The sequence below is a fragment of the Solea senegalensis genome, linkage group LG12 (genome assembly GCF_019176455.1).
Source record: "Solea senegalensis isolate Sse05_10M linkage group LG12, IFAPA_SoseM_1, whole genome shotgun sequence".
NCBI classification, from domain to species: domain Eukaryota; kingdom Metazoa; phylum Chordata; class Actinopteri; order Pleuronectiformes; family Soleidae; genus Solea; species Solea senegalensis.
In genome coordinates this window covers 24,767,846-24,789,368 of record NC_058032.1, presented here as the reverse complement: position 1 = coordinate 24,789,368, position 21,523 = coordinate 24,767,846, and positions in this window count along the sequence as shown.

The window sequence follows — 21,523 nt, the reverse complement described above, 5'->3', positions numbered from 1 at the left end:
GTGCTATCTAGCACTAACTCGCTATCTAGTGTTAGCTTAAAATCCAAAACTAGCTAGCACAACATAGCTTGTGTCTTTTGCTAGGTCGCTAGCTAGTACTAACTAGTTATATAGCGTCATCAAGTGATTTAGCAGCAGATAACTAGAGATCAAACACATTTTCTCAGTCATTCTTTTATTATTTTGTGATTTTTTTGCATCAGAAGATTTCAGAAAGTCTTGTTCACGTGATCTCCACACTTCCATACTCAGACAATTGCGACGTGTTGAAAACACGCATCCTTTTCTTCGTAAAACCACACTGAACCCTGAGGAGACTCTGAAGCACATGGACGAGGTGGAGGAGCAGGTGTTTGGTGGACCAAGACGACGGGAAAATATTCAGCGTCGTCAACATGATTTAAAGTGAAATAATAAAACTACAAGGCAAAAAAGCTTCAGCAGCAGAATTTTATGACGAGCTAAAATTAAAACTCAGGAGGATCATAATACACAGAGACATAAAAATAATAATGATCATACACACACACGCACAGAGTCTGGTTTCCAGGACTTCAGAGGACATTACAGTCACTTACTTAAGCATTTACCCTGAGGACCAGACAAAATGTCCTTACTAGAGACATACAACAGATATGCCGATCTATCACAAAAACTGATACAGATCTGTTGGTTGTAAGCGTTTTTTTCCATCTCTCTCGTCTCTGGTGACAAAGCTGTAGTTGGAACACGGAATTTCCAAGACACCCGAACCTCTGAAACCTCGACACGGGATTCTGAGAAGGCGGCCACCACACAGACACTGCCACTTTTACGCATGTTTTTTCCAACTTCCGATGTAAAAATGAAATTGTGACAATATTCTTTAGATTGTGAAAGAGATCTTTTTAAGCCTTTTTTTTGACTAATTCTATTACGACAAAACCAAACTATTTAAATAGTTAGGTTTTTGGCTGATTCGCCGGCTTCCTGTGACAGTGCGAGTGAAATTACTGTAATAACTTCCCAGCTTCACTGGAATTTTCCCGATAGCACAAACTGTTGCGCAACGATGGTAACACAACTTACACACCTCCTCAGAGAAACACGAGTTTTGTACAGATAATTAATCCCTGCTCGACTTCCATCTTTGTCCCCCTTTTGTGAAAAATCACACAATTCTTTTTCCTTTTTTGATTCCAAACATGTGGACGAGCAGCTGCGTCCAAGGACGTCGACATACACAGAATCATCTGTGGTGTAAACAAACAAAGAAAACATGGATTTTAATGTTTGTGGACGCGGTAACGGCAGCAGCACAGACGGCACTAACGGCCGCACATAATAAACTCTTATCGCGTCTTTGCCATCTGCTCCCAATAAACGCAGCCCGTGGCGCCTTCCAGCAGACTTCCATTCCTCAAATCTGTCGGCACCAGCTGGCACGAAGGCGCGACACGGGGTGGGAGCGTCGCCGTGCACGGACAGCGACCCTTCCGACCCCGGCGTTTACAAGGTCGCGCAGCAGCTCGTTGATGATTTAAGTGAAATCTGTCGTTTTCTTCCTGAGAGATGAAATGTGGTTGGTATTCAGTGAGGATTTAAGGTTTTGCGCGCTGACCTTTAAAAGTCAAAACATTCCGGTTATGAGTTGCTGCTGCTCTTTTTCTTTATGTGGACCGTCCGCGACCTTGGCGTTTGATGCAGAGTCGTGAAAGCGGCATAAACAGGTGAGGGTTTTACGACGTTTCTGTGATCTGTGGGCGAATATTTAGTAACGCTAACATTGATAAAGTGGGAACCATGGTGATACGTTCCAGTTGTAGTTGGAACTCAGAATTTCCAAGGTCATGGGGAATGCATCCGGAAACCCGACATGCACTGCCACTTTTGCCATTAATAGAACAAACTTTTATCAGGCTAACTCTATAGCGACACTTTTTTTCAATTTTAACGCAATTATAAAGTTGGGTTTTCATTACCCTTAGAAATGCGCAAAACCGAAATATCGCAAATAAAAAAACTGGTAATGTAAACACCTACATTTTAAAACACCTTTTACATTTTTTGGTTCTCAGTTTATCGCAAAAGTGTAAAGGAAACTAAAAGTGAGGAAAGTATTTCATTTATTTTTCTTTCATTTATTAAAAATAATTGTTAGAAGTTCCTGTGCGATGTAATATTGTTTTTGGTCCTTAATCGTGGTGTGTGTCATGTGACCAATTTGGATTTTGTGCCATTTCATGCAGTATATTTTCATCACTGTTTGGCCTCGTTCATGTTCCAGAAACTTTTGCTGATGTTAAAATTGTGTCATTTCATCACTCATTATTTTACACATTTATTTAATTAACTGATATTTTTTTCCAACCTTCAAATGATCAAATTAAATGCATAGAATTAAGAATTAGCGTTGGCTCATAAGTGAATGACCTTATCCATTCCCGCTTATTAAAAATCCAAATTGAATGAAACACTTTTGATTAAATGTAATTGTCCTCTTTCTGTCTGCTGCTCACGCTGGAGACGTTTGACTAAATCCCTTTACTCTGTTTTTGTTTTTTTACTTTTGTGAGCATAAATATATGGTTTTTCAAAGGAGCAGACGACAAATTAAATATTGTTTCTGAATATGAATTACTTGATTACAATAAAATGATGCTGCGTTCCATTTTTGATATTTAATTTACGTCGTTATTGTATTTTTCTCTGTTTTATTTAGAAATTTGCAACGAAACCACTGGAACTTAAACGTCGTGATAATATCGTATTGTGTCTCAAACATTGTGATAATATCTTATTGTGTCTTAAATATCGTGAAAATATCAAACAGTAACTTAAATATCGTGATAATATCTTAGTGTGAATTAAACATTGTGATGATATTGTATTGTGATTTAAATATCGTGATATCATATTGCGATTTAAACATCATGATATTGTATCGTGTCTCAAACACTGTGACAATATCTTATTGTGTCTTAAATATCGTGAAAATATCGTATCACATCATGGAAATACCGAGTGCATGACCTCGGAAAATCCGACTTCCGACCACAAATGGAACGCACAGTCGTACACAATCCTAACGCGGGAGAATTTGTCCCCTGAGGACTGTATTTATGAAAATAGTGCGATTATTGACACTCGAGGACATGACGTGTTTTGTCCTTTCTTATATACGATTCAGGCCAAAGCAAACGATGACAGAGAGCGGACGGACGGCTGTGCGACTGCTCCTTTAAGAGAAGCTGTTTGATTGTGTACGTTACACAGAGCTCATAGCAAACACCGGACACACTGAACAGGACGGAGGAAAAGGAGGAGGAGAAATTAATTTACTGCCTCTGAACCACTGCAGGACTCTGAATGCTGCAGGACTGCAGCAGCAGCAGCAGCAGCAGCAGCAGCAGCAGAACTCCGTGCAGTTACTGTCGATGTGGAAAAGTGATTGAAAAGCCGGCATACCGCGTACAATATGTGAACGCAGTATTCTGGTTTGCAAGAAGCAACGATCTGTCAAACAGCCACCAGAGGGCGATAAAATAACCCATTTTGAGTTTACAGAGTTGATTTACGACGTCTGTAAACGTTTTACTGAGCAGTTCATGATCTCAATCACAGGTTTCAGCGCTTCTTCAATAGAACACGGTGTCAGTGTTGTAAGTGATGTTCACGTTTAGAGGAGAACGGATTGTTGTGACTCTGGGAATGATCGGGAAATGTTTTTTCTTAATAAGATTTTTTTAATGTAAAAATTTTTTTAATGTAAGAATTTTTTAATTAAGTAAAAATGGATCACCTACATATCAAACAATTACTGTATGTTATTTAACACTAATTTCACGGCTTAATAATCAGGTTTAAATTACATTTTCTATCATTATAAAAACCTTAACGAATATACAGTCTGTGAATTTCCGATTATAAAACGTGACAAAACCAGCCAGAAAACTACGTCCAGTTCTCTCAAGGCTGAAGATATGTAGTCTACGTTATACGCAAATAATACACCGTATAACCACGACTTAATGGCCAGGATTTCCGTATAATACCTTAAAAAATGGGGTTAGGGTTAGGTGCAAATACCAATTACAGGCGAAAATAAGAGTAATACGTAAAAACTGTACAAACTGGTTCAGTAGCGCCCACTAAGGTGAAACCCGGTAGCGCAAACCCTACCCTACCCTAAGTTGCACCAGATTTCACGAAACTTGGTGGAAACGCGCGACAGCCCAAGACGAACAAAAAAGTAAATGGAGACCGCAGCGTCAACTCGACAGGAAGTTGGACATTTTAAATTTGGCGTCCACATTGGCGATTTTGAACATTTCGTAAACAAACGTGTTAATCGTACCAACATAAAAAAATTCATAGTAGACACATCAAAGATGAAAAGTCACCAAAAGGTCTTGTAGATGAAAAAGGGGCGTGGCCATGGCAACCATCGCAATTTTGGGTACATTTTGACCAATCAACAGGAAGTGCCCTGTAACTTCGCCGTACATTGACCGATGTGCGCAAAACTTCACGCGTGACACGAGAGACCGACCCAGAAAATCTATACGAATATGAACTTCACCCAACAGGAAGTCAGCCATTTGAAATTAAGCCACCATTTCGCCGCAAAAGAGGAAGTGCCTTGTAATGCTGCATATTGACTGATCTGCTCGAAACTTGAGACAAGAGGTGCTTGCAGCTTCAATTAAATTTGCGTTTATGAGTCGATGTAGAGATTATTATATGTTTATGTCTTCATGTATGGATTGAGGTGTCACAGGTTTGTGTGCTTGTGTTCACTCTCTCACAAAAACTATGGCGTGAAATAATGAAAACACGAAACAAACAAAAGCAACAGTCGGCAGAGAGCTCCAGCCTCAGAGTTTAATGGCCGCCTCTGTGGCTCCGACACCGCCTGAATATTAAAAACTCCCTCAGACCAGCGCAGCATTCACAGCACGGACGTCGGCAGAAAAAAAAGAAAGAGTGTTGTTTGTTATTTTCCTTCACTCCCAGAACTTTTTCCACACTTTCACAACAACAAACGGCCGCCGTGAACATCAACACAACGTTTGGCTGCAGGACGTCGTCCTCGCTGTCAGGTCTTCTCACACACACACACACACACACACGCAACTGTGCTGGGATGTAATTGGTATTCAGCAAATATTGCAGTGTGTACACACACACACACACACAAACACACACCTCCACCTCCTACAATCGCTGCTCAGAGACGCACGGCAGAATTACTCACTGCGCCGTTATTGCTCACAAATAAAACCAAAGTGTAATAAAAGCGATCCTTTTAAAAATTCATGTGAGCCATGGTAGCGTGAAGTGTGTGCGTGTGTGTGTGTGTGTGTGTGTGCGTGTGTTGGGGCCGTAAGTATGAAGCTTTGGTTTTAAATTATTCTGGACATGAAGCTGCATCAGCAGCTGTGTCTCACGGGTTTTTTGTCCTTGTTTATGTGTGTGTATGTACACGTGTGTGTGTGTGTGTGTGTGTGTGTGTGTGCATGCATGTGTTCTCAGTAGGTATATTTATATTAATGTGACTGGAGAGTTTGTGCATGTGTGTGTTCACTCAGTATATTTGTTATATTTGTAGGTTTCTTTTGTTCAGGGGGAAAAAAATAAGACTTGAAACGTAAAAAAATATATAAAAATATAATATTACACTTTATAATTTATTCAAAATAAATCCAGAATTGAATTGAAGTTATATGTAAACGTTTTAAAGAAAGAAAGAATCTGAATATGTTAAAGTTCAAAATCAAAGTGTAAATTTTTGTTTTGACAATTTTACCAAAACCAAAATCTTTGGCCCTGATCTGCCTCCATATTTATTTATACACATGTGAATTTTATGTGTGTGTGTGACACAAAACCTAACAAATCACACAATTTGCAAACAGTAGGGGTCAGTAGAGAGAACCCCCTCCTTTTTAACATGAAGAATCCTCTGATTGTGCAACATCTGCCTCAGTAGGTTGTGGTGAAAGGACAAATGGGGACAGAGGAGAGAAACCAGGAGTTCAGTCATATTTTTATAGCATTTCAATGTCATTAAAGTACGAAGTAGCATGAATATTATCAACTTCAATCACAGCATAATAATGCAGACCATACGGATAATAATGGCCTCGTATCTGGATCCTACAGCCCAGGGGTCGCGGGTTCCTGCCCTCTGTCACCCTCTTCCCCTTATCTCTACCTCCGTCTCTCCCTCCATTATTCAGCGCTTCACCTTTACCACCCACCTCCTCTCCTGCCACTGTCCCTCGCACTTTGAGACTTTATTGTCCTTGAAATTAGGTTTGCAGCGAAAAACGCGGCGCACGGAACATACGATAAACAAAGTCTGCCGGAACATATGAGGCCGCGCACATTAAAGCGACGACATGGGAAGATTCACCGACCTCCTCCTCATGACTCCAGAATATAACTCCTAAACTATACAGTAACTCCTGCCTTTTTAGTCATAGAATTGCAAATATTCTACTTTTTAAAACAATAATAATGAACATTTTATTTATGTAGCAACTTTAAAACAGAAAAGCAAATGTTAATCTAATCTGAGGCAAAAGCCACAGAAATAGTAAACAGTAAATATCAATATAAAGTTTTACATTTTTTAAATGAATAAAATAAAATGAATAGGAAATAAAATAACTCATAAAAGTATAATGAAGTAAAAACAAAATAAGATGAGAAAAAACATAAAAAGTAACATAACAATTTTTAAGACAAATCATGTGATTCATGCTATTTTTTTGATTACTGTGTTTTCCTCTTGAGAGCTGAAAATGAATTTAAAGATTAAAAAACTGTCATTTAGAAGGCTATTTATTTATTATTTTACATATAAGGACCTCCATTTGTGCTACAGTGCTGCGTTTGAGCCAAAAAAGTGGAAGGTTTTTGACTTTTTGACAACTTTACTTACTCAAGACAAACGAAGCAGAGCGCAGACACAAGTCTTACTTTGTAGCCATGGTAACCGTACCATTTTACACAAGATCAAGGTTTCCGCTTGGCGTAACCTTCATGACAGATACAAGAACATCCAGAATGAGGAGACAGAGGAGTCGTTCTTCAGGATCAATATTTTCTTATTTTTCTTACCAACATAAAAGTCGTCACTTCATCGCTCTCTCACTTCCTCTGTACCTCGCTCGTCCTTAATCTAGATTAGGTAAAGTCCATTAGATCATAAAGTGTGATATCACACACACACACACACACACACCTGACGCGGACCATAAATCCTTGTCTCCATTATAGTTCTGCCAATAGTGCCTCCATGCTGGCTGCACACCGTCTTTATAGTGCGGCTTTGATGTATATGCCGGGTCAGGCCAGGCGGGCGGGGCCAGTGACAGAATGAGGTTGGCAGATGAGGCGCGATTTCACAGCAGAGGAGGAAGAAGAAGAAGAAGCAGAAGAAAATACTGGAGCGACACCAAGAAGAAGAAGAGGAAACGACTCATTGAAACTACACTGCAACTTCATTCTGCCCGAACGTCCTGTGGTGTTTTTCTCAGCTGTGAAACAGTAACTGAGGTTTTCTTGAAAGGAGAGGAAGGAAAGTTGTGTCCAAGTTGAGGAGCTTGAGATCTGAACTGAAGTCGGTCCACCCAACAACAAAGGCCTGGAAAAACCCTGTAGTGACTGGTGCGGTACCCAACATCATGGCAGTAAGTTGCCTTGTGTGTCTACACAGTGGAACGGTTCAGTTTGGTACAGTCCATGTTTTTTTACGTTTCCATTAGGAATAGTACCAAAATAACCAGCCCTGAACAATGAATCGAAATTTTATCATAATGGCAAAATGTCCTACAGCAATTTGCAAATCGCAGGAGGATATAAATCTTATTCTACAGACTGAAGGGAACATCTTTGTTTCTCACAGATCTGTCCAAATATCACACGGTAATCATTTTAAATGATACTCAAATGAAAAGGAGAACAATGATGTAAGCATTACCCTTCCCTCTCATATCGTGAATTATATCGCAATCGCAACTCACGTCAAAATAATCGCAATTACAATTCTATTCCAAATCGTTCAATCCTACTACTACAATGTTTTCTTTAAAAACAAACAAAGAGGGAGAGAAAAAAAGTAGCTTGAGATTTGACCTCAAGGTCCATGTGACGTTGATCATCCCAACAACAAAGGTCTGGATCAGTAACTGTATCCTCTCCAAGTGGAACAGTTCGGTTTGGGTCAGTACACTACGTATTTTTTTCGTGTTTTCATTAGGAATAGTACCAAAATAACCAGACCCAACTGTTCCATTCTTTGGTACCCTTCCCTTGGTGGCACCAGTCAGATGGTACAGTACAGTCAAGGTACGATCAGTTTAAATATCCCATGGAAGTCGAGGCAAACGCCCACAGTCTGTTCTGTGGGACGTCCTCCATTGTTGTCTGTCGTGTGACATCGTTTGTTGTTGTCGTCACACTGGTACGACGTCGCGATATGCAGCCACCGGGCACAGCCTACCAAGTAAAGATACTGTTCTCAGTCAGAACGGGAGCCTGACCCAGGACTTAACCATTCCAAACCGAACCATGACGGAAACACGGCACGGAAGTTGTTTGTTTCGCTAAATATCTGTCGCATTTCTACCGATATCTACCGACTAATCCAAACAATGTCAAAATGGTGGAAAGTCTGTTTGCCGACGAGTTGGGACGATGACTTTTTCCTCTTTTCTACTTTCGTTCTCCTGTCAAAAGACCCAGAACAGACAGTTTTCCCTTAAATTATAGTGCTATTAAAGGGGGAAACTTAATGGCTTTAACAGACAATGTCACATCACACCAATCCTGGCTGCCCTTCACTGGCTCCCTGCACATTTTTAGAATCAATTTTAAGATTTGACTCAGTCAGTCAGTCAGTCATCATCTAACCGCTTTATCCTCCACCAGAGGGTCGCGGGGGGTGCTGTCCCAATCTCAGCTAGATTTGACTCATCACGTTAAAATCTCTTTCCCACTCATGTGAACTTATCTTATTTAGTTTAAACCTTTAATACCCTTAGTTATTGTACTTTTATACCTCGTTACTGTTGTTTCTTTCTTGTCTTTTATCTTGTTGGACTTTATATTCCCTGTCAAAGCACCCCGAACTGAAACGGTGCTTTAAAATTTAAGTTAATCTATATCTGTGTATCGTCAGCATATCAATTGATATTTTGTACACACAGAACTGAGTCACATGTGCAGTCTAAACCTGAGTTTGAGCCTGAAATCTAGTAATGAGTAACTGTGGCTACGTGCAGATCATCTATATTCTTCAGCGTCGCGTAAAATCAGATCAGATTTGATGGTTTGTGTTCTTAAATCTGAGCCGGGATGTTTAAAACTAAACTGTAAACAGAAAGAGGCACGATGACAGAGCGTTTTCTTCCTGTTTGTGGCTGTTAATGACTTGGTCTGATGCCACTGATTCACCTCGCTGTGAAAAACCCTGAGCAGAGCTGGAGGCTGAACAAGAGGAGGGGGATCAACAGCAGCCGCCACGACAAGTCTGACCTTAAAGGAGATCAAACTAATGATGCATCCTGACATTTTTAGCTACTTGGAAAGTAGAAGAAAAAAAAAAGAAGAACAGAACCCAGCAGAGTTTAAAAAATTCAAGAGCACATGAGGTGAAGACAGACTGACTTTATCCATTTCCGCAGCTGTGATCCTGACTCAAGCGGATCGGTCTAAATATAAGTCAGTCATTGAAACTTATGTCTCTGGTGTTTTGTGGCTGATCGCTGCTGGAGAATGACTTTTAAACTGACTTTTGTTAATCTGTCAGATGTATCACTGATATAACATAAGTTTTCATTTCGAGCCTTTTCTGGCTGGAAATGTGAGTTTTTGCGCCGCACACTCACCCAAACCAAACTCCATAGAGAAAACCACTGTTTTTAGCTCCTGTAGACTCAGGAACTCCTAGTCTACTGCTGTCTGTTTGGCAAATGTGTGTGAATATTGTCAATTTTAATGAAGGATTACATGTGCCGAAATCACTAAACAACACATTTCAACTTAATGACAAAGGCAGAAGTGGATCAACAACTCCTGTGTGCTGTGCTGTAAAATCAACGCTTTTCTCTATGGACTTTGGTGCAGGAGAGTAAAAGGTTTACAAAGCAGCACAAACTTTAGTTTTCTGTTGTAAAAAAACTTTTTAACAGTAAATTAACCCAGGGAACATAATCTTAAGATATCGTAGACTTAATTAAGAGATGATTTTATAAGGTGACTCTTTTGTTTAGTGGCTAAAATCATCCATTCATATTGTTTACTCACATGTTTTCAGCCTCATGTCTTCATCGGCGACTCAAACAGATGTGACTGAAGAGGACGCCATCTTAAATTGGAATCTTCCACTTTGACGGGGGTGGGGAGGCGGTCCTTGAGAGGGTGTGGGTGCATTGAAAATCCAGCAGATGGCACTATAGTTACCATGGAGACAAAATTAACCTTTAATACTGTCTAAAGGTTAAATAATTAGTCGTCATGGTAATAACAATAAACACAGTCCAGGTAAAAATATGCATTTGAGAGAAGTTTTAATTTAGTTTTAAGATATTTTATAATAAGAAGAGTGGGAGATGAACTCAGCTCCTCCTCTGCTCACCCTACAGACCAGTAGTTGGAGACCAAAACCTGGTCCTAATGAGGCAGAACCTCATACCTGCTTAAGGAGGAACTTTGAATTGTGGTTGTTATGGTTAAAGTTTGTAATAAGACAGAATAGAATAGGTTCCTAAAGACCGGGCCGGGGACCCACAGATGGGTCGCGGGAGACTTTTTTGGGGTCCCCCAAACTAAATTGAGCAGAAGTTTTTTACAAACTTTTCACTCAAGATTTATGAAGACATGTTTAAGATAAGATAAGTTTGAATGACTTTACAAATTGGTTATAAGTTGTTACAGATGTGGCTGTAAATTAGTAGTGTGTGTGTGCAGTGGCTGCTGCAGTACTGTCAATAACTGCTTGATGGCTGAACCTCTCTCTCTCTCTCTCTCTCTCTCTCTCCCTCTCTCTCTCTCTCTCTCCTTGCAGCAGCACAGAGGAGATGGATGGTAAAAGATTCGGCCCCTCAGCGACTTTTATCTCCCCCTCTCCTCTCCTCCATCACTCCCTCCCAAATCTTCTGCCACTTCTCCCTCCCTCTGCTCTTCCTCCCGTCTCATTCACTCTTCATCTCTCTTCAGCTCCTCCTCTCCTCTCCTCTCTCCTCTCCTCTGTCTCCGTGTGACTGAATGACTCTCAGTTCATTTCCCTGCAGACACTCTGTCCCGTCCGTCGTCCTCCAGCTTGTAAAAAACGTCCTCTTTTGGCTGTAAAACTTCACATCGTCCCCTTCATCTGTCCATCTCGTCTCCTGCTCTCCTTGGTTTGTTGCTGTCAATTGTGTACCTTCTATCTCTCTCTCTCTCTCTCTCTCTCCATCTATCTATCTATCAGCCTTTTTTGACAGGAAACTGAAGTTCCTGGACCATAAACTCTCCCACACCAAACCCCATAGAGAAAATCACTGATTTTCACATCACAGCACACAGGAGTTGTTGATCCACTGCAGCTCCACCACAAAGTTATAATGTCTTATTTTTGTCAATTCGGCATTTGAAATTCTTCGTTCAGATTTACTGCAGTGGCACAAAGTGACCACACGGGGCAGCAGTGGACCAGCAGCTCCTGTGTGCCCGTGACCTAAAATCGCTGGTTTTCGCCATGGGGTTTGGTGTGGGAGAGTGAGTGGTTTTACAAACTTTAATTTCAAGTAATAAAAGGTTGACTGACGAGGGAAACATCCTTTTTAAGATATTTGATCAATCCATCGACAGGAAGTCAGACTTGTTAACACACTACACTACTGTTTTGCTGACGATGATCCACTCAGACAGAGTTTTCTCGTTAGCGCTGCGGCTCGACGAGAGAGCGATGTGAAAACAGTGAAACTGAGAGCCATTCCAGGATTCTCCTGATTACCCCACTTTCACAGCTGATGCACAATTGTGCAATTACACACACAGAGTGTCTGCAGCGGGTTGGTGTTGTTGTGAGTCGGGTGGGAGTTTGACGATACGATGAGCTCTCGTAGTCTAATGGCTTGTGGCCAGTTTTCGGCCGCGGTTCAGAGAGAGAGCGAAGCCGTAGCTAATCCCAGCCGGCGCTGCTCTCCTGTGGTGTCTAAAGACAGTTCATAATCTGCTGTTAGAGCTCACCCACAGATTCTTAAACCTGGAATTATTGGACTCTGCATGCTTCTGAAGGTTTCATGTCTCTCTGAACTCTAATAAACTGAGAACAGGTCACATGAGGCGGTTTACCGTACCTGTAGAGTAGGTTTTTGCCGAATTTGTGAGTGATATTCTCAAACAATCTCGTTACACAGTACAATTAGCGGGCGCTACGATGCCGTCCCACCGTTATTGTGGTTCTCATTATCGGTGACAAGACGAACTAGTCCAGACAGAACTTTTTTAACTTTTTCTGGTAGAAGTTAAGGTTTCGCAAACATCCGTTTCCTGCCTGGTCGACTCGCTCTCATTGGTTATCGCATGGTTCTGGCCACGCCCCTCCAATCACTGTTCAAATCTTAAATATCGAACATGTTTTGTACTTTGTCTGTTAATCCCTCACACTACAGCTCCACACTTCCTCCAGCAGAATCTTCATGGACCCCTGAAGCAAAAAATCGCTATAAAAGACAAAATTAAAGCGACGCCAAGTGTTTGTTCAGTGAAATACCTGTGTCGTCATATGCAGATGACGTTATTCTGTTTGTGTGTGTGTGGCAAACATCTGCTGTTTCCCACAGCTGCTTTTTGGCGCGTCCTGCTGGTGAAACATGTTCACAGCACATTTGAAAACTCCTTTCCACAATCTCCTTCAGTGGCGGTGTCCGTTTTGTTTCTGTCCTCGCGCAGAGACGCTGTCCAGCGTCTCACAGAAGTTGTCGATCGACGGCAGCACTTAACTCGTCTCTGAGGAGCCGTGAACCGGCTCGAACTACATTAACTCATCAACCAAACGTCTTCTGCAAGACACACGCGCAGTGGAGAAGTGTGTCAGCGGAACACGACAAACTTTGGAGAGGTGCACGGTTGCCATGGAAACAAGGCAGGCAGGCCCTGAAGACAGACGGTTGGGTTTGGACAGATGAAGAAAACGACTGCAGAAACTGAACCAAACGAAAGTGAAATTGTCTGTGTTACCACAGTTACTGTTTGTTCTTCTTCTTCTTCTAGCCCAGAAGTAAGTTTATTGACAACAGGGACAGAGGGTAATATTCAGTCGTCTCCACGTCTGGAAAGTGAAGCCAACGTATAAGTGTCCAAAAGCTGTGTTCTCCTGAATGGCCATGAGGGGGCGACTTAAAGCCTTTTACCCCAAATGTCAATGCAATGTTACCCCAAATGTCCTTTAAACATGTCATTTAGATGAATATTCTGATTCTTTGTCAAATATCTCGGAGAAATATCTGATTTTACTATTAAAATGAACATTAGATGTCAGAAATGTCAATAAAAAGTGAAGAAATGTTAAATAACTCAACAACAAACACTGTCAAATATTTCCTTGTGTCTTTTGTCTCTTTATAAGGAAAAACCTTCAGCTCAACGTTACAATTTTTGTGTATTTTGTGTAGCAGATGACGTCGAGCGCAGCACAATTTCAGCGATTTTTGTCACCGAACATAAAAACAGAGAAACAAAGAAGGAAAAAATAAAACACGCAGAGCAGAGTGAGGTTCTGAGGATTTTCCCAAATGGGTCATGATCATAAAAGCAGCTCATTGTGATGTCATCAGCTCCTCCTCCTCCTCCTCTGTCCTCCAACACAGTCAGAGGAGTCGTCTGTGTCACGGCGGTAAAAAGGTGATTTATACGCTGCGTAGGATGCAGATAGCGACAGCAGAGCAGAGGCAAGGACAGAGGAGGAGGAGGAGGAGGAGGAGGTGGAGGTAGTTTAGGTTGGTTCTGAGTCACAAGGAACGTTAGAAGAAAATGTTGAGGTTGTGAGAGGAGGAAAAGACAAAAGAAAGGTAATAAATAGATAAGAAAGAAGAGGAATAAAGGAGGAGAAGAAGAAGAAGACAATATAAAACTAGAGTTAATCCAGTTCTACAGAAGCTCAGAGAGGACAAAAACCAAACCTGAACTGTCACATGACGTCCTCGTCGTCTGTACGCATTCACCAGTAGATGTCACTAAAGCCATGAAACGCGTCACGTTCAGTCACTGAGCAGCCGCTCGGGGACAAAGTCCAGATTAAATGTCAAACGCTCTGACGGAGACATTAACCTGAGACATGTTTTCATCGTGTGAGAGACAAAAACACAGAAACACACCTGAGATTAAAGGTCCCATTTGTGACACAATAATTAGATTGTGTTGTTGTCATGTGAACGCGGTGATTGATGATAGTGGACATTTGTGTTTTTTCCTCTTAAAAAAAAGAAGCAAAAATCCGACCAATCCCCTCGTGTCTGTGTGTGTTCTCACTAAAGTGAGAGAGTCTGAGGTAATGGCGTGTGCGCCTTAAAGGACCTGAAGACCTGAGGACCTGAGGACCTGAAGACCTGACCTGACCTGAGACCTGACCTGAGACCTGAAGACCTGCCTGAGGACCTGAGGGACCTGAGGGACCCTGAGACTGAGGATCTGAGGACCTGGACCTGAGGACCTGAGGACCTGAAGACTTGAGGATCTGAGGACCTGAAGATCTTTGTCTCGTTTCTTAAGGACATTGGCTTTTTTTTTCTCCTGTCCCCGGTGCCAACAATCAATAACAAATGATTTATAACGTTCAGCACACGGAAGCACATCTGCACGTTTGTTTCGCAGGGAACGTCCTGTGTCCTGTGTCCTACCCACGAGACCATGAAGACTTCACAGATCAGACGTGACGAGTCCACGCTCCGGCAAACGATCGATGCTCTGCTAAACTTTAGATTCAGTGCGGCAAAGCAAATGAGGAGAAAATAAATGTGCTGCATGCACAGAGTGCTGCAGTCAGCTGTTTGAGGACAGCGCTCACTCTGACCTGTCCACATAAAGTCCACAGGCGGACATAAATAACGCGCTGCCGTGTTGAAGAGGACGGCTATTGATTAGAGGTGGAGGCGAGAGGACACTGGAGTCTCTGCTCACAGAGACTCCACAGAGACACTTTAAACCTTCAAGTTCAGAGGAAACAACCGTTTATCCACGAGGTTTTTGTTACATTTCTGTTCATATGCTGTTATTTACAGTGTCAAGGACATGAGGACATGATCTCAGAGTCTGCCTAGCGACAGAATGACTAAAAAACATGGGAACCAATCACAAACATGGTGTACTAGAGGCGGAGTTAATGCGATGATGTCAGAGACGTCGTGGCGTCCACTGAAGAGCAGCTGAGGAAAAGTCGGTAGGTAGCCCTTGGCCAAGTGGAGACGGAACTTGGCTTGTAACCGGAGGGTTGCTGGTTTGAGTCCCCACCACGTTAAAGAGCTGGGGTGCCGCTGAGCGAGGTGCCCATCCCAGGACGCTAATCAGTGGCTGCTCCTTAAGTCCCTGCTAATACTCGCGTGTCAGGGTCCTGTAGTATCTCACTTCACCAATGGGTGGCGATACAAGCCTGGACGCAGAGAAGAAGAGAACGATGCTACAGCTACCTCGGACACGCCTGGTTTGAGCGGTTTCAACCAGGTCGAGACTCGGATGATTATCCTTGGCGACTTCTTCTTCTTTTGTGGCAATGTTTTTTCTGCTCGGTGAGCGTGGCTTAATACTCCCCCTGCTGGTGGGGTGTAAGTTCAGGTGTCCACGTGAACATTTACTGACACATTCATTATTTTGGCTACAATTCAAAATGCGATGTGTGTAGAGGTCGGAAAAAAAACGATATCGTCAAATATCGTGATCGTTTGTGGTAATATTATATCATTTTTTTGGATTTGTTTGGATTTTTTTTAAAAAACAATAAACACCGTGGATAAGTGTTCCATTTTTTATTGACATTTCAGTCCACTAGGTGGCGCCAAGTGCTCACTCTCACTGGAACTGTCGTGTGAGTTTATCGTGATAATATCTTATCGTGCTTAAATATCGTGATAATAACAAACAAAATTCAAGCACTTTCAATGACTCATGTCTATTTAAGAGTGATTTTCAAAAACCTTCAAGGGCCTTAGAATTTCTTTACAAATTCACAAACTTTTCAAGGACCCACGGAAACACTAAAGGACACATCGGCAACACAACAATACTTAAATATAAACTTCTTTCTCACACAAAATTCAAGCACTTTCAATGACCTACAGTATATCTATTTAAGGGCCAATTGCAAAAAGTTTTTTTTTAGAATTCACAAACTTTCAAGGATTTCAAGGACCCAAGGGAACACTGAATGAGACATTTACCTAAATATCAACTGAACTTATGTCTTTCACTTTCAATTACCTATGACTATTTAAGGGCAATTTTTAAAAACTTTCAAGGATTTTTTAGTTTTCATGGATTAAATTACGAGAAATGTTTACTTAAAATCAGTTTTCCTTCAGAATGTCTTAAATTTGCACAAACACCATTCTGTGATCGTGGATTTCACCTGATGTCTTTAAATAAAGAAGGTTAGAGGAACACGTTGTCCTCCTGCTGCTGAACCGTGAACACAAATCATTTCACGACACAGAAATGAACGTTTGTCTCAGATTACGGCGAAAAACAAAGAGCTGTGATCGAATCAGAGCGAGAAGACGCTGTCGTAGAGTCAGAGGACGAGGAGGACGAAGAGGGTTAGTGGGGCAGAACCTGCAGTATGCAATCTGTTGAAGTCGATGTGTCGCTGGCGAACACAGCTCCACCTGCTGCTGTCAGTGAGGAGGAGGTCACAGCTGTGCAGGCGTTGTTTAGAGCCAACTAAAGCGTTTGTGACAGAGAGGGTTTGTCTCTACTGCTGCTGCTGCTGCTGCTGCTGTTACTGCTGCTGCTGCTGCTGCTGCTGCGGTGGCTCGCGCCGGCGTTTATTGAGTGTGGAATGAGTTCTCGCAGCGTGTGTGTGTGTGACCTCTGCTCGTAGATTAAGGTCACCACCACCACCACCGTCTCTCTCTCTCTCAGTGTCAGGTGCAACAACATGAGTAATGTTTTCATGTGAACTTATCAGCAGCTGCAGGCTTTTCATGGACAGACTGAGGCTGGAGATGGAGACGTCCGTCCTCGGGGGACAAGAGTTTGACCCTGGACTTTAAAGGTGACAGAGCCACCGGGAATCAACAATGTCAGTCATTTAATAAAGTGTAAATAAACCACTTATTATCATCATCTCCTACTCTAGGGGGCGCCACGGCAGATGATCCACATATTTAGTTCTGCAGACGCTCTCTTTTCTCCAGGCTCACAGTGAGTGAGCGGCGTTTCTGATCACATGACCATGAACCAACACCAGGTGAAAAAAATAAGCAATGTTTGAAAGAAGAAGCTCAAAAAAAGACAAAACTGGTCAAAATTCAAGCACTTTCAATGACCTTTCAAAAACTTTCAAGGGCCATAAGAGTTGTTTTTTTTTCAAGGATCTCAATGAAACCCTGAAGGTCACACATCACTTCTTTCTCGTACAAAATTCAAGCCCTTTCAATGACCCATGCCTGTTTAAAGGTGGTTTTCAAAAACTTTCAAGGGAGATTTATTGAGCGTTCTAAATACATTCTGTTATGTGAGAAATAAGAGTTTTCCTTTACTTAATGAAGCTAAATTTAACAATATTTGCCTCAGAACTTCTTAAATTTGCACGCACACCATTCAGTGACAGGGAATGTTTACCTGTTTTTAACAAATTCTTGGGATTTCATGCAATTTAATTCACTTTTTACTCAGTCATTAAAGCTTATAGTGAGCCGTAGAAGCATTTTAAGACCAAGTTAGATGTTTAGTTCTGAAAATAAGATTAATAATAAGATTATTTTCTCGTGTAAAACCTGTCTGCCAGGATTGTTTTGCCTTTTTTGCTGAAAATAGTGAATGAAACATGTAACTATAGAATAAAATACACTTTAACCTAAAAAGAACAAATTCCTCATTTGATACGTCACTGAAAAAATATAAATAATAAAAATATAAATGGAGCGACAGCAGCTGGAGCAGCAGAGTCACTGTCTGTGATGATGATGCCGATGATGATGATGATAAAGACGTCCTCTGGCAAACCGCTCATCGCCAGAGACTGAGCTTATAACTCGTGTGTCACTCACGTCGCAGTGTTCGCTCTCCCACACCAAAGCCCATAGAGAAAATCAGCGATTTTAACATCACAGCACACAGGAGTTGTTGATCCACTGCTGCCTCCATCCGGAAATTCAAATGTCTTATGTTGGTGAATTCGGCATTAAGATTCCTTTGCTCAGTTTTACCTCAGTGACACAAAGTGACCACACGAGGCAGTAGTAGACCAGCAGCTCCTGTGGCCCTGTGAGCTTAAATCGTCGATTTTCTCAATGGGGTTTGGTATGGGGAGAGTGAGTGGTTTACAAACTTCCTGCTCCTGGAAAAGTGTGAGATAAAGATATTCTACAGTGAGATAAAGATATTCTAAACACATTCTAAAGATATCGCAGTGTTAGGAGAGAGAGATTATAGACGATGATTTCAATCCACCAAATTGTCGTAGACTGCTGAAAATGCCCTAAAATATTAAATATTTTAGGGAAAACAAAAAAAGATCTCTCATAGTATGAGGATAATGAGTGGTGACAGGTGGAGTTATTTGTGTCGGGTGACTCAATAACTGTGAGAGGTTGAATAAGTGCAGACATGACTCAGTGCAGACAGATTTTAATGAGGGAACGTGGAAAACGCCAGATGCTCCTTATCAACGCAGGTTTGCAGGAGTTTGGCAAGCGCGACTCTAATGAACAGCTTTTTAATCACAGCGCTGACAGACGAGAAGATTACACCTTTAAAAGCAAAGTTTGGTTGAATCAAGTATCGACTCATTTTTTACTTGTTTAATAACAGAAGTGCTACAGCTGGGACACGAGGAGAAAAGTCAGTTTAGCCAAGAAAAAAGAGAAAATCACGTAAAATCAACACCTGCTCGAGTCTGGGTTAGCTTAAGAATGTGGTCACAACTTTATCTCACGGTTACACAAACGTTTTCAAACAGGAAAGTGCAGTTTTCTAAACCACTCACTCTCCCACACCAAACCCCATAGAGAAAATCAGCGATTTTAGCTCGCGGGGACACAGGAGCTGCTGCTCCACTGCCGGTCCAATGCTGCCTCGTGTGGTCAGTTTGTGCCACTGAGGCAAATCAGAACAAAGGATTTCAACTGCCGAATTTAAATAATAAGACATTTGAACTTACTGATGGAGGCAGCGGTGGATCGACAACTCCTGTGTGCTGTGATTGTAAAATCGCTGATTTTCTGTATGGACTTTGGTGCAGGGAGAGAAACGTTAACAACATTGAAGTTGGAGCTGGAAACTGTGGAAAAACATCATTTTAAGACATCGCAAATTTAAGTGGGTTGTGTTTAGTGACAAATATATGTTTCTGTACATGCTGGCGGCCATTTTAGAGTGCCCGTGTCCCCAGTGTATCAATAATTAACGGGAAAACACTATTAGCCCTTTAAAATGGGGCAAAAGTTCCTGACGTATAATATACAGTATGTAAAATTGACAATATTATGTTTACTATAACATATGTTTGGTCACTTTTTGTTGCGGAGAAGAATAACTTTGACCTGTAGAGGGCAGCGTTGCACCTCTTCTCTTGTTATTTTTGCTGTTGTTTTGGTTATTTTCATCATTTAAACACAGATTTATGCTGTGAAAACATTCATTTACTGAAGGAATTGTACTAAAATGTGAGTTATTATTGAAAAATACCGAAAGTACATACGAGACAGGCTAAGTAGGTGTTATTTTCTGAATGTGAAATAATGAAGGCTTTTCGTCGCCGCGTCACTTCAGAGGCGCAGAGATTTCCTGTGTGTTCATTAAAACAGATCACAGAGTGATAATAGCAGCAGCAGCAGCAGCAGCAGCAGCCGCAGCAGCAGCAGCCGCCTCGTTCTTCTTCTTCTTTTTCCTTTATTTCCTTTGACAGAATCTATTTGAGACGCCGTTTGTTGTGTTTATGATTCTCCTCTCACCTGACACACACACACACACACAGAGGTGACAGATAGAGATCAGACCAAATTACTCTTCCTCTCCTCCTCTCTTCTCTCCCTCTTTCCTTTCCTTCTTCTCTGCAGTTTCTCGGTGAACTTCTTCACCTCGGTGTTTCAGCGAAGACTAAACTGAAGCGCCGCGCACGTGTCACAGAGTTAATGGGGATCAGACTTCCTCACCTCCCTCTTCCTCCTCCTCTTCCTCAGACTGTAAAAACTACACTTCAGAAAACAAAGAAATTAAAAAAATAATCACCTTTTCAATTATTTTTATTCTTATCTGAGCCCCACACTGTTATTTTTACTCGTGTTTTATGTCTTTTCATTTATTTTATTTGTATTTTCTGCACTTTTATGTCTTTTGTTTATTGTTCTGTACAGCTCTTTGCTTTATGATGAAAAATAAATGTAATTTTATTCCGCTCGGTGATTGAAATTTTTCCGTCCTGGTGAGGAAAACGGGGCCGATAATATTTTAGCACAAAGTCACGTGGGCTGTAAAGTGTGGTTGTTTGAGGACTGCGCTGCTGTGAGCGCCCCCTATGTCTAACACCAGTCTACATAAGGCACGGAGGAACGATATCATCAAAAACAACGGCTGCCACAAATAAGAAAACTGAATTTAGGCACAATTTTAACAAACTATCACTAAGAAACACCAAGAACTCTCTCACACCAAACCCCATAGAGAAAATCAGCATTAAAAGTCCTTTGCTCAGATTTAATGACACTAAGTGACCACACGAGGCAGCAGTAGACCAGCAGCTCCTGTGTCCCTGTGAGCTAAAATCGCTGATTTTCTCTCTGGACTTTGGTGTGGGAGAGTAAAATTTTAGTTTCCTAAAAAAAAAAAGTCTGTAGCACAGTGAGATAAAGTGGCATTATTGATGAATTAAAATAAAATCTTAAGGTATGACAGATTTAAAGCTGTAGTGCATTAAATTTCACCAAATTTGGTGGAAACACGACACAGCCCAAAACGAACAAAAAAGTCTTTTGGGACCGTGTCCTCAACTCAACAGGAAGTCCACTATTTTGAATTTGGCTTCCATCTTGGCGTTTTAGTCATTTCTCGGAAAGAAAAAACTCGTCTGAGCACGCTCATTGATCCAACATAAAAACCCAATAAATTTTTATTTTTGTATCTTTGACACATCAAAGATGGAAAGGTCTTGCAGGGGCGTAGCCACGCCAACCGTCAGGAATGTGGTGAACTTCAAACATTTGCCACGAAACAGGAAGTGACCTGTAACTTCGCCTTACATCCCCTAATATGCTCGAAACGTCACACATGAGACAAGAGACCTGGCCAGACAACATCAGCATGTGGCATAGCGCCACCTGCTGGCAGCACAGCAACT